The following is a 12,528-nucleotide window of genomic DNA, read 5'->3' on the forward strand; positions in this document are numbered from 1 at the left end:
AACAAGGCCATACCTCCAAATGGTGCCACTCCCTGGTCCAAGAATATACAAACCATTACAAAAGTGGTATGATATCTAAATTTCACAGTACTTTCTGAGGCAGAAGTTTAAATAAATCCCTATATCTCACCATATTGGAGGGGAAATGTTTAAGATATAATTGAAAGTCACTCGTCATATCAAGAATCAAGAAATTCTCAACTGGAACAAGAAAAGAAAATTGGTAGAAATCAACAGCCGGATGGAAACATATTAGAGTTATCTGAGGAGTTTAAAATAGCTCCCATGACAGTGCCTTAGGGAGTCCTGCTTACCACACACTGTATTCTTATGCTGACGGTATATGGAGAGGAGGCAGAGCAAACCGACTCCCTGTACAGCTTATCCCAGGTCATTGTGCCTGATCTGTATTGTGAATGGGGAGACATGGATTTGGAAAGAAGGAGAAAATGCTTCAGTGAACAGTCAGGAACAAACTCTGGGGAAAAAAAATGGATGAAAAGGTTTCATCAGAGGAACAGAAAGTCTCAGGAGAAAAACAATGGAAGCAGACAGAAGGACCAAAATGGAAAGCCTGGGACCTGAATCGGTAACTGGCATTTTAAATAGAAACATCAAACAGCAGCATGGGAAGAAGGAAGCACCAGTGAATTTGTGAACAGAACAATACAGTGAAAGGGATCCAGAGGAGGAAGCAGACCTTAAAGACCTGACAGCCCCAGTGTAAGAGAACACATCACAGCCATAGAAGAGCAGGAAAAAAGAAAGAAGATATTTCAAATGGCTAAGAACCTCCCACAATTTTCAAGTTATTGACCCTCATGATGTACAAACTGAGCAACACAACACAGTTTCACAGAGATCATACAAGACACTCATTAGCAGACCTTGAACACCAAAGACAAAGAAATATACTTAGAAAGGGCCAGAGTGGGGAAAAACTTACCTTAACCACACCTTGAGTTGGAAAACAATCCAAATGACAGCCAGTTTCTTTTGATGAGCCATGGACCCCAGGAAAGAGTGCTCAGTACTTTTTAAATGGCTAAAGAGATCTATCAATTCAGAAATCTATGTCCAGTGAAAACAGACTTTAAGAATATGAGAGGAATGGAGATGTGTTAAGATTAAGAAAAACTAGAGTCTTTGTTATCAGTAGATCTATCCTAAAAGAGTAGCTAAGGAAAATTCTCTAGACCAGGAAGAAAATATAAAAGCTGTATTAGAACTTGATATGATAAAAAAGAAAGAAGAATACAATGTGAGAAACATAAAATTCTTCTCTTACTGAATTTAATTTTCTCATAATGTTGAAGCAAAACTATTGTCTATTAAGGTTTTCAGTGTATGTAGAAGAAATACAATTCAATGATTTAAGTAGAGAATTTTAGAAGGACTTAAAGGGAGGTCAATTCTTTATGACTTTTGAACTGGGGAAGGCTAGTACCAGGAAACATGAGAAGACACCTATACAAAGAGATACACTAAGAAATACTACAGGCACATCACACTGCATAAAAGGATGTTCAGGTAACTTGGAGTTTCAGGAATGAGACAGAACTTAGCAACAAAGAAGAAGCAGAAACAAGAAGGCAGCGTTAAACTCCAATGTATTGTTAATTACACTAAATGTAAATGGTCTAAATAAACAGCAATAAACACAAAGACTGACACTAGATTTAAAAAGAATACAACTGTTCACTGTTAGCGAGATCTTAATCCAACTGTAACATGGAAAAGTTGAAAATAAGTGGGCAGTAAATGGTATATCATGAATCAAAAGAATGCTGAGCAAGAATAGTCATACCAATGACAGATTAAATATACTTTAAAACAACAACAACAACAACAACAACATTTCCAGAATAAACCCAAAATGTTACATAGGAACAAAAGGGTTGACCAAAAAAAGATTGATGGTAAGCCCCCCTCCCTCTCCCTCCTTCCTCTCTGTCTCTGTCTCTGTCTCTCTCTGTCTCTGTCTCTCTGTCTCTGTCTGTCTCTCTCTCTCTCTCTCTCTCTCTCTCTCTCTCTCTCTCTCTCTCTTGTGTGTTTCTATATGGGTCCCTGTGGAGGTCAGAGGCATCAGAGAACTCAGAGCTTGAGTCACAGGTGGTTGCGAGCCATCAATGCAGTGCTGGGAGCTCAAATTGGGTCCTCTGCAAGAGCGGTGCTCTTAACTGCTGACTCCTTTCTTCACCCCTCCCCCAGGAAACCCATTTTATGTGTAACAGAAACCAAGTAAAACACGGATGAAAGGTTATAGAGACTGAGAATGGAGTTTGTTTCCCAGAAGAAAAGATAATGGATGGGAAGATGGGAAAGATGGCCAAATCTCAGTTCATGTTCCTATTTCCCAAGAGCCTGACACCATTTTCCCCAGGTCTGTGTCTAAGGGCACATTCATACTGGAACCAGCCACAGATGTTTAGTTAAAGGGCCGTCTATGAAGACATGGACAGGGTCTATGGAGACCAGAGGTGTTAGAAACGAAAGAGAGCAGCAGTAAGATTGGTCGGAAGGACAGCACAGCGTTGGCCAATCCAAAGCTGAAAATGAATGACACATAGGACACATGGAGATGCTGAGAGGTGTTGAAAATCAGGTAGACGACACTACTCTCCGTTGACTCCATTAGCCTCGACTGTGCCACGTGACAGGAAGGAAGCTGAGGACTTGAGCTCCCTCTTCCCTTTGTCTCCTGCCAGGTTCCCAAGAAGGTGGCTTCAACAGGAAGCCAGAGGCAAGGGCCCCTTTGCCTTCTCAGTTCAGAAGGGTGTGCTTCCCGGTGGCACATTGACAGAGGGTGAAAGTGAGGGGGCAGACAGCTGGGTGGCTAGCAGAGACACTCAAAGGCAAGGCCAACTATCCCTGTGTCACGTTGAAAATGCTGGTAAGGGCAGGAGAGATGGCTCCATTGGCAAACAGCTTGTTGCATAAACACAAGGACCTGAGTTTATTCCCTGGCACCCACCCATGTAACAGCTGGGTGTGTCACTGTCATCTGGGCATGGGGGAGGCAGAGACAGTAGGATTCCTATGGCTTTCTGACCAGCCAGTCTAGCTGAACTGGGGAGCCCTGGGTTCAGTGAGAGACACTCTCAAGATCAAGTTAAAGAATGATTAAGGAAGACATTGATCCGTCTCCACACACATGCACACACATGTCAACACACACCACCTACACACACACACACACACTCAAACGCATAGAAAATATAATCACTCTGACATGGGCTGCTTGTAAGAGAGTTGCCAAAAGGAGCCACCCTACCCAACTGTCTGCCATGTGAGAGGGAGAATAAACCTTTATTACATTAAGCCTCTGAGATTTGGGGTTGTGTATTAAAACAGCTAGTGTTAATTACCCTGACTAATATACCCAATAAAAGCCAGGGCCTCGGAGTCTGTGTGAAGTCGAATATTAAATGCACACCCAGCACTCAGGAGTAATTAAAAAGTGATTCCAATATTTACTTGTGTCTCTCGAAAAACACCAATGGGGATCTGATTCATAACTTCAGTCACTCACCTCAAAACCCATTTTATTACGAATATCATCCCCTTTGACCCAGATCCTTCCATCCATCAACCTTCAAACATTTTCCCCAACTCCAAGTCCATGCAGGACTTCTCATGAACCCTCCTGTACTGGCTGGTTTCGAGCGTCAACTTGACACAAGCCAGAGTTAGCACAGAGAAAGGAGCCTCCCTTTAGGAAATGCCTCCATGAGATCCAGCTGTAAAGGCATTTTCTCAATTAGTGACCAAGGGTGGGAGGGTCCATTGTGGGTGGTACCATCCCTGGACTGGTAGTCCTGGGTTCTATAAGAGAGCAAGCTGAGCAAGCCAGGGGAAGCAAGCCAGTATGTAACATCCCTCCATGGCCTCTGCGTCAGCTCCTGCTTCCTGACCTGCTTGGGTTCCAGTCCTGACTTCCTTTGGTGATGAACAGCAATGTGGAAGTATAAGCTGAATAAACCCTTTCCTCCCCAACTTGCTTCTTGGTCCTGATGTTTGTGCAGAAATAGAAACCCTGGCTAAGACACCGCCTTTGCAGTCTAGACTTTCACAATGCGGTACTTTTGCTTTCCGTCTGTGCTTGCCCCAATCACTGTCTTTCTGCTACCATGAAAAATCCCCAGATGAGGTTGTCTCACACAGTGGGATGGGTAAGGCTTATATGAAATCAAGACAGGGAAACAACAGTGATCCTGGCACATGGTAAGACACAGGCATGTGCCCGTCGCAGGCTGCTTTCCTAGGATGTGGTCTCTGAGACACAGTTGTCATGCAGTTGTTTATGGGGAGCATATTGCAAATGGACTCCTGTGGAGGGAGAGAAAGCAAGGGTGAGCTGAGGCAAGGCAGACGGAGGATTCAGGAGCCAGATCTGGTGTCTTCATGTCTCTTCTTTGGGCTCCAGGAGCTTAGCCCTTATCCTCCTGTATCCATATCCTCTGGATGTGATCAGCGTGAGAAGCAGGTGACCTTGGGCAAGGGCATTCCCGAGGGGCCTGACAGCTGAAGGCTTGTGCTGACAGCTCTCTCTGCAGCTGGGACCAGTGCATCCTGTGGGGAGAGCTTGGCAGCCGGTCACCATCTATCACTGTACCGAGAGCTTGTATATGTCTTGAAGGTAGGCCACTACAGAGTGGCCCTATCTGTCCTTGAATCATTGTCAGCTCCTCTTCCTCCTGCTCTTCCATCTCTGTGAGATCCCGAGTCTCTTATACCGTCCTAGGCTTGCTACTTGCTTAAAGAACCACATAGAAATTCACTCCTTCCTAGAAACCTCTGGCCTGATGCTCAGTTGGCCTCCCTGTCCTGCCCAGGGCAGTCCAGTCTTCCATACAGGACCAGTGGCTCTGTGGCTTTTTCCTGGGCTGTGGGGTTACAGAGCAGCATGCTGCTGGCCTTGCAGGAATGAATTGATTTCTCATTATTATTAAAGAACACCATAATGACTGTAGTCACCAGGAGGACTTGTTAATGGTTCTTCCCCTCTTGACTGTTGCCTTAAAAGGCACCCAGGGCTGTGCATATCTGGCTAGCCTTCAAGCTGACTTTTTTTCTCTGATTATCTATAATTAGGACCTAGGCAGGGATAGCCTTTTAATTTCCCTACTCCCTGTGAGCTTCATTCTTTAGTTCTTGCAGGACTCAGGTCAAGTTTGTGTAAACTTTGTAGTTAAGCCAAGAGAAGAAGGGAAAGACCATTAGATAGAGTCTTAGGGTATGTCTCTACTGGGATTTTAATGCAGCTCAGCTGAGAATGCCCACATGAGACCAGAAGATATCTCAATTGATAGACATTTCACTTCTTCCTCTGTTCAATACAGATAAAGTGCCTGCCTAATTTAGGTCTTGTGAAGATAGACACTCATATATGTCCTGTGTTTGTCCTCATGATAAACACTTGGCATGTCCCTGAGACACATCTGCTGTGTGTTAATTGTTGATATTTACATTTTTTTTTTAAGTGTGTTAAGTTTGTGGTAAACACATCCAGTTAGCCCATGGCAGTGCCTGGGTGCTTGTTTCTTCACCAACCTTCTATGTGCACTCTTTGCCTCACCCTCCCTCCATTTAATGTCAACACAGCACAGAGTATAAGGCCCTCCAGTGAGCTGAGTTCTTAGTTCATTATGGTTGCTCTCACTTCCCAGTGTGCACTGTCTATGGATGGCCCTCCTGGCCACAGAACTTCTTGACTCAACCAAAAACACTCATCTTTAAGGGGAACAGCTTAGGCTCAAACAGAGAGTGAGTTGTTCAAGAGAGTAGTTTCTCGAGAGCTTTCAGTATTTGATGTGTCTACATCACCAGCCTTCTTCCTCACCACCTACCTTCTTTAACTCTAATCTCCAACCATTGACCTTTTCTTAAGTGTTGCATGCTCAAAGTTTTTGAGCTTTCTGTACATGTCATCTTCTTGGGAAGGGCATCTCTTCAGTCTCCTTGGTTTGCTGGGCTGACTTCTGGTCTACCTTATCTGATGCCCTCCTCCAAGATTCCAAGGTCTTTGGATGTACACTTTCATTCTGCTTCACAAGTTTCTTCAGTGTCCTTTCCTCTCTCTCTCTCTCTCTCTCTCTCTCTCTCTCTCTCTCTCTCTCTCTCTCTCTCTCTCTCTCTCTCTCCCTCCCTCCCTCCCTCCCTCCCTCCTTCTCTCTCTCCCCTCCTACTCTGTCACCATCTCTCTTGGCTGCCAACACTGCAACTTACATCTACACTTTCCAACTTAGACCTCCGGTGTGATGAGGAAAGCAGGTCCTATGTCTTTTCAGCTGGATTCTTGATGTAGAGATTTCCAGGTGCCATAGTTTTGTGGATCCACCTGATATGTAAAGCTGATAAATTCTTCCTGGCCTGATACCTAATGGTAGTATGTTACCTGAGCAATATAAACCTGAATCATGACAAAGATGAATCCTTGTCTTCCGTGAACTTTCCACCTTGTGTAGAAGATAAAATATATGTACAGAAGTTATGGAGAACATTAGTGGCAAATGAATAAGGCAGGAATGATCTTTTCTATAGGAGCAGAGGGGAAGGAATCCTCGGGAGAGAATCTGGTGCTGGATTAACCTAAGCTGGAAGGGATGGAAGGGTTGTGACAGGTACCATTAGAGATGAATCGGGGCAGGAAACAAGCAGAAACAGCATCTCAATGGAGTGATGAGGCCTAAGACTCGGGCTCTTCCTGTATCTGTGTATAGCTTACAAAATGAAGACATGTAGACTACTGTTGGTACTGTGAAAGGTCTGTCAGAGTAATATCTGTCGAGCAAAGCTTTGGCTATATTTATTGAGAGAGAGAGAGAGAGAGAGAGAGAGAGAGAGAGAGAGAGAGAGAGAGAAAGAGAGAGCTCAGTACAAACACTGAGGGATAGCATGACTCCCATGTCTCATTAGAGCAGGCCACTAGTGACAGGCTGTACCCAAGAGAAGACTATAACAACATTCATGGAGCTAGGAACACACAACTCGAATGTCATGATGTGTGTGTGTGTGTGTGTGTGTGTGTGTGTGATAGAGAGACTGAGGCACAAATAGATAGATGGAGAGACAGACATAGTCAGAGAGAGAGTCAAAGATACAGAGATGCTTGTGTATGTATAAATATTTTCACGTATGTAGATCTATGCACATGGCTCCTCATGCATATGCAGGTCTGAAGGTGACATTCGATATGTTCTTAAATCATTCCCCATTTCATTTACTGAGGGAGAATCTCTCCTTGGATGCTGTCAGCTGGCTAGCCTAGCTAGCCACCTTGTCCTGGGGACTCACAGTCTCTGCCTCTAAGGTACCTGGGAATGAATATATATATGACTTCCATGCCCATTCATTTATTCATGTCTCTGCAAAAGAACAATTTCAAAATGTCTCCATGTTCTAATCCCAGGTAGAGGGGTCCACTACCATCCTTACACATACACAGCAAGTGTCTGATCCATCGAGTCAGCCCCCTTATCACCACCCCTAGACATTATGGTTGAAGGAAGTTTGAATTCAAGTAAACAGTGAAACCCTTACAGGGTTAGAGGAAGACCAAGAGTTTCACTGTAGGCAAAAACAAAACAAAACAAAACAAAAAACAAAAAACAAAAAACAAACAAAAAAACAAAAAACAAACAAAAAAACAAAAAAACAAAAACCTAGTTGTGCTGGCAGGCACACCTGGAGGGAGGAATCCACAGTGACATTCAGGGCCGCAGCACATGAGCAAGAGGAGTTTGGCACACCCAGGTAGGCTGAGGTTGGTGCACATAGGTATGCCAGGATTGGTGCCAGGATGTTTGCCTTTATTGCTTTAAATGATTGTCAAGAAGGACAGAAAGATGGAAAGCTGAGAGCCCCGTTCTTAGGGGATAGACTTCTTCCTTCTGAGGGGCTCGTTAGCTATGTAGCAGCTAACCCAAGCCAATGATAAAAGGAAACCAGTGGGTTGAGGCACCCAGGATCATCTAGCTAAGCCAGTTTCCCCCTGAGGGCATCAGGCACTGTGCTTGTGCACAGTGATATGCATCTAGGTGTTGGCTTTGCCGGGCCCACGATACTTCTTTTAATCATGCAGCTAATGCGTTCAGAGCACAGCATCCTTTGCTCTGGCAGAGTGAAGGATCCAGCACCCACCATGTCAGAACTTGTCTCTTCCTGGGGTCCCAGAAGGAAACAAACACAACAGAGTTGTATGAGAACCCAGAAGGCATGGGCTTCTAATGAAAGTGACACCAGGTATTGAGGCTTATAGCAACCATTGATCATCAGTCTATAACAGAGACTGGCAGAGACTATTGTCCCCGAGTCCTTGGGAGTTTACGGTTTTGTATTAAATCTAACAGTTTCCTTTTGATGAAGTATTTTATGACGGGCATCGTAAATTACTGTAAGGAAACTTTTTTGGTCAGCAAAAATTTATGACGATGATAAATTCGGGCAATGTCTTTTTAAATGTCTCTATGAACGAACACTTCCAAAATTTCCCCAGGTTCTAGTCACAGGTAGAGCCTCTGGGCGATTATTTTTGTATATCCCAAGTGAGTTCCTTTATTAAGACTCCTAAGAATAAGACTTATGACTTATCTTGGTGACATATTAACAGCCAGTCATACCAAATACATTTTTCTTTCTTATGTACCAGAAAGTATATTCTGGCTGTCAGCCTTTGGGGTACAATGAATTTCAAAAAATTTTTCTGATGTTCCTCCCCCATCACTGAACATTCTCTCGCCTTTGTAAGTTATCAAAATAGTTGAAGAAAAGGGTCTAGAGAGAAAAAGAAGCAGGAATAGAGGCGCCATAGTATCTTAACGGTAAGACATAACAGATGATGAAAGCCAGCCTGTGACTTCCACATATGAAATGACTGCGCTAGATCAATCAATGGTGAATCCCATTAGCGAACGAGCGGCTCCCCCAAGTATTTAGACTTCAAGTTAGTATATTCAGGGGCCTTGATTAATAATTCCAGTATGAAAGAGGGTGCGCATGTTACATTAAAAGCCATCTTCAGTCTGTGTCATTTGAGAAAGAAACAGATGAAAGTGTTTGAATTTCACAGGGTCCTTTATCTGTGTGTCTGGGGCTTTCCTTCCTGGGTATGTTTACCACAGGAAAAGCAATCAAATCACAGACCACTTCAGAGTCTCTCAGGAGAAGATGACTCATTCAGAGGGAAGCATCTCTCACCATTTAGGAAGGGGGAGGAAGAAAGAAACAAAACTCAAGGAGCAGTTCTTCTTTTATCTGCTGCGACTTACCTCATCCTTGGTGTGAGCCCTCACCTTTCAACCCAAGAGTCCTAATAGCAAGTTAAAAATACTCACCATGATAATTGAGAGTTTGGCTGGGTATAGTAGCCTGGGCTGCAGTTTGTGTTCATGTCTCTTTTGGGTCTCATCTTGACCTTAAAATTTTAATTTGAATTCTTATAAATAGAAACAAAGAAAATGTACAGTGTGAGGGGGGGCACTGAGACAAGAGTGACTCTACATTTTAGGTCGTTCCTGCTGCCTGTTCTCCTCTGCAAAGAGAAGAGGGAGAGGGGGAGGGAAGGGGGAGAGGGAAGGAGGAGGGGGAGGGGAGAGAGGAGGAGAAAAGAGGGAGAGAAGGAGGAGAGGGAGAGAATGAGAGCTAGAGGGAGAGAATGAGAGCTAGAGGGAGAGAGGGAGGGGGAGGGGAGGGGAGGGGGAGGGGGAGGGGAGGGGGAGGGAGAGAGGGAGAGAGGGAGAGGGAGAGAACCAGTGCCAAAACACTAAAATATGGGACAGGAGAGACTGCTGGATCCTTAGAGGTACTTGCCTTGCAACCGTGAAGATAGAGGCCACTCTCCAAAGTCTATGTAAATGAAGCCAGGTGTGAGAACTCCCTTGTATAATCATCACTGGAGAATAAGAGATAGGTAGATTCCCCCAGGCTCTCTGGCCAGGGGGCCTACTCTATCTGATCTACTTGATCAGGTTAGTGAGAGATCCTGTGGATCAACACCTGAAGTTATTCTGTGGTCACACGGTCACACACACACACACACACACACACACACACACACACACATACACACACATACTCAAATACAAGAGATGCTATAAAAGTGGTTATCAATAGAAATTAATGCTGGAAGTTAATATAAGTTATTTCTTAACTTAGCTAGTTCTCCAAATAAAGATTTTTTAATAGAGATTTTTTAATATTTCAAAACATAGGCTTTAGCTGGGCAGACTCTCAACTAGCACATCTAAGTTAACCCAACTACCTAGCTCCATCCAGCCTGTGGCTAGCTGTACCTTTCAGGTCCATAGTTCTCTGATGTCTCCTGGAGCTAAAAACCAAAAACCTTCCTTTTTCTTTTTCCCAGAGTTCCTTTCTCCCTCCCAGGAAGTCCCGCCTTCCACTTCCTACCCAGCTAATTGGCCATCAGACATCCATTTAAGCCAATCAGAGAATGACTTAGGTAGGTGAGGAAGGATAGAGATACCATCTAGCCCAACACAATGCATAAGTTTGTCACAAAGTTGGATTGGCTCTTGTAATGACGTAATCAGTAGACTGTTGGCCTTCAAAGCGAAATCTCCTGATTTCATATACAGAGAGAAGCCCTTCACATGAGCCTGCTGCTTTATGGAAATCCAGCTCACCAAAGCTGGCTGGGTTTAAAGGATAGATATGGACTATGTGAATAAGCAGATGAATGAACAAGGATGTAGGAGGTGCTTTCTGGAGGCAGTTGGGGGAAGAGCACCGAGCCCGACCCTGTGGCTTTCTTTCAGAACTTGTAAATAACATTGTTGGGTATCCAAAGGCAATGTAACTGGGTGGAGGTTCACAAACCTGTTTTAGTTCATCCCTATAAATTCTAGAACCTCCACTTGATTGCACCGATACTCTCAAATTCAGACATCATCTTGTAAAAAAAAAAAAAAAAACAAAAAAAAAAAACAATACTTTTAAGGCATGCTTCCTGGGAACACTTATAGCGACAAATATTTGCTGTATGGTTTGAAATTAAAGAATAATGTCACTTAATAATATTGTGTTATATCCTTAAATAGTGTAATTTAATGATATTAAAGTGTTAGGCATGACAAAAATATAATTGTAGGCACCCCAAAGTATCATTTTCTTGTTATATTCTCCCCATTTTCTACCCTTCCCCTTCTCTCTTCTTCTCAGATTTATTCTGTGTCTATTCTCCTTAGGAAAATTTAGTGTGCATGGAAAATAGCAGCACCTATTTACAAATGCTAAATGACAGATACAAAAAGAAGGAAATAATGGGGCCACAGAGATGGCTCCTTAGTTAAGAGCATTTTCTGTTCTTCTAGAGGACCAGAGCTTGATGCCAAGCACCCATACCAGGCTGCTCTTGACTGCAACTCTAATCCCAGGAGATCTGATGCCCTCTGTGGTCTCCTAGGGTAAGTGCATACACACACACGCACACACACACACACACACACACACACACACACACACACACACACACACTTGCCATACACTCACTGAGACATGCTCATGTAAATACAAATTAATTTTAAGAAAAATGAAGAAAGAGTATATTGGGAGAAATGTTGTCAGCCAGGGCGATGGGGTGGGGGAGGGGGACTTGAGGGGAAGATGATGAGTCTGGAAGCCACAGCTCCGAAGGAGCGAACAGTTGCTGTGACGTGTGAAGAAGGGGCAATGAAAGGAAACCTTAGCTACGAAGTTTTAGGAAGAGCAGGGACCAGCAAGCTGGAGTATAGTGGGTGCTGGCAGAAAGAGGTAAGGGTGTGAGGCCAGATGATGAGATGTGGAAGCCTGGCTTCTCTGTGCAGACTGAGTCAAGGAAGCTATCAAGGGAACTGACTTCTGTGTTTAAGGCATCCTGCTGTATGGAACCGGAACGGGGCAGAGTTGGGGGAGGAGGAGGCAGATGGGCATATACTGCAGCATCTTCCAAGTGAGAGGAGAAAGCAGCTGGGCCAAGCCAAGGTCGAGCAGTGACTGGTGGGTACCAATTCTAGATGGCTCCAAACTTGAGGTGCTTGATAAGGTGGCTGAGCCAGTGTATGTGTGTGTATGTGTGTGTGTGTATGTGTGTGTGTGTGTGTGTGAGAGAGAGAGAGAAAGAGAGATTGTGTGTGTCTGTGTGTGTATGATTGTGTGTATGTGCTTGTGTGTGTGTGATTGTGTGTGTGTGATTGTGTGTGATCTTGTGTGTGTGTGTGAGAGAGAGAGATGTGTGTATGATTGTGTGTGTGTGATTGTGTGTGTGTGATCTTGTGTGTGTGAGAGAGAGATGTGTGTGTGTATGATTGTGTGTGTGTGATTGTGTGTGTGATTGTGTGTGATCTTGTGTGTGTGTGTGTGAGAGAGAGATGTGTGTGTGTGTGTGTGTGATTGTGTGTGTGTGATTTTGTGTGTGCGTGTGTGACACAGAACCACTGGGACGGGAAGCCCTGGCAGCTCAGCCGGCAGCTCATCTCCAGTGTGCACACCTCACAGGACAGTGCAGTCAAAAGTGGAGCTCAGACTGCGAGG

General features: G+C 44.2%; 1 non-coding gene across 1 annotated transcript; it reads left to right on the forward strand.

Annotated features, from left to right (window-relative positions):
* Positions 1 to 300: 300 nt before the first annotated feature.
* Gm25200 lies at positions 301 to 430 on the forward strand. Its single transcript, XR_003947690.1, has one exon. It is a non-coding gene; the product is annotated as a small nucleolar RNA SNORA51 (small nucleolar RNA).
* Positions 431 to 12,528: the final 12,098 nt, after the last annotated feature.

The sequence above is a fragment of the Mus musculus genome, chromosome 8, assembly GCF_000001635.26.
Source record: "Mus musculus strain C57BL/6J chromosome 8, GRCm38.p6 C57BL/6J".
Taxonomy (NCBI): Eukaryota; Metazoa; Chordata; class Mammalia; order Rodentia; family Muridae; genus Mus; species Mus musculus.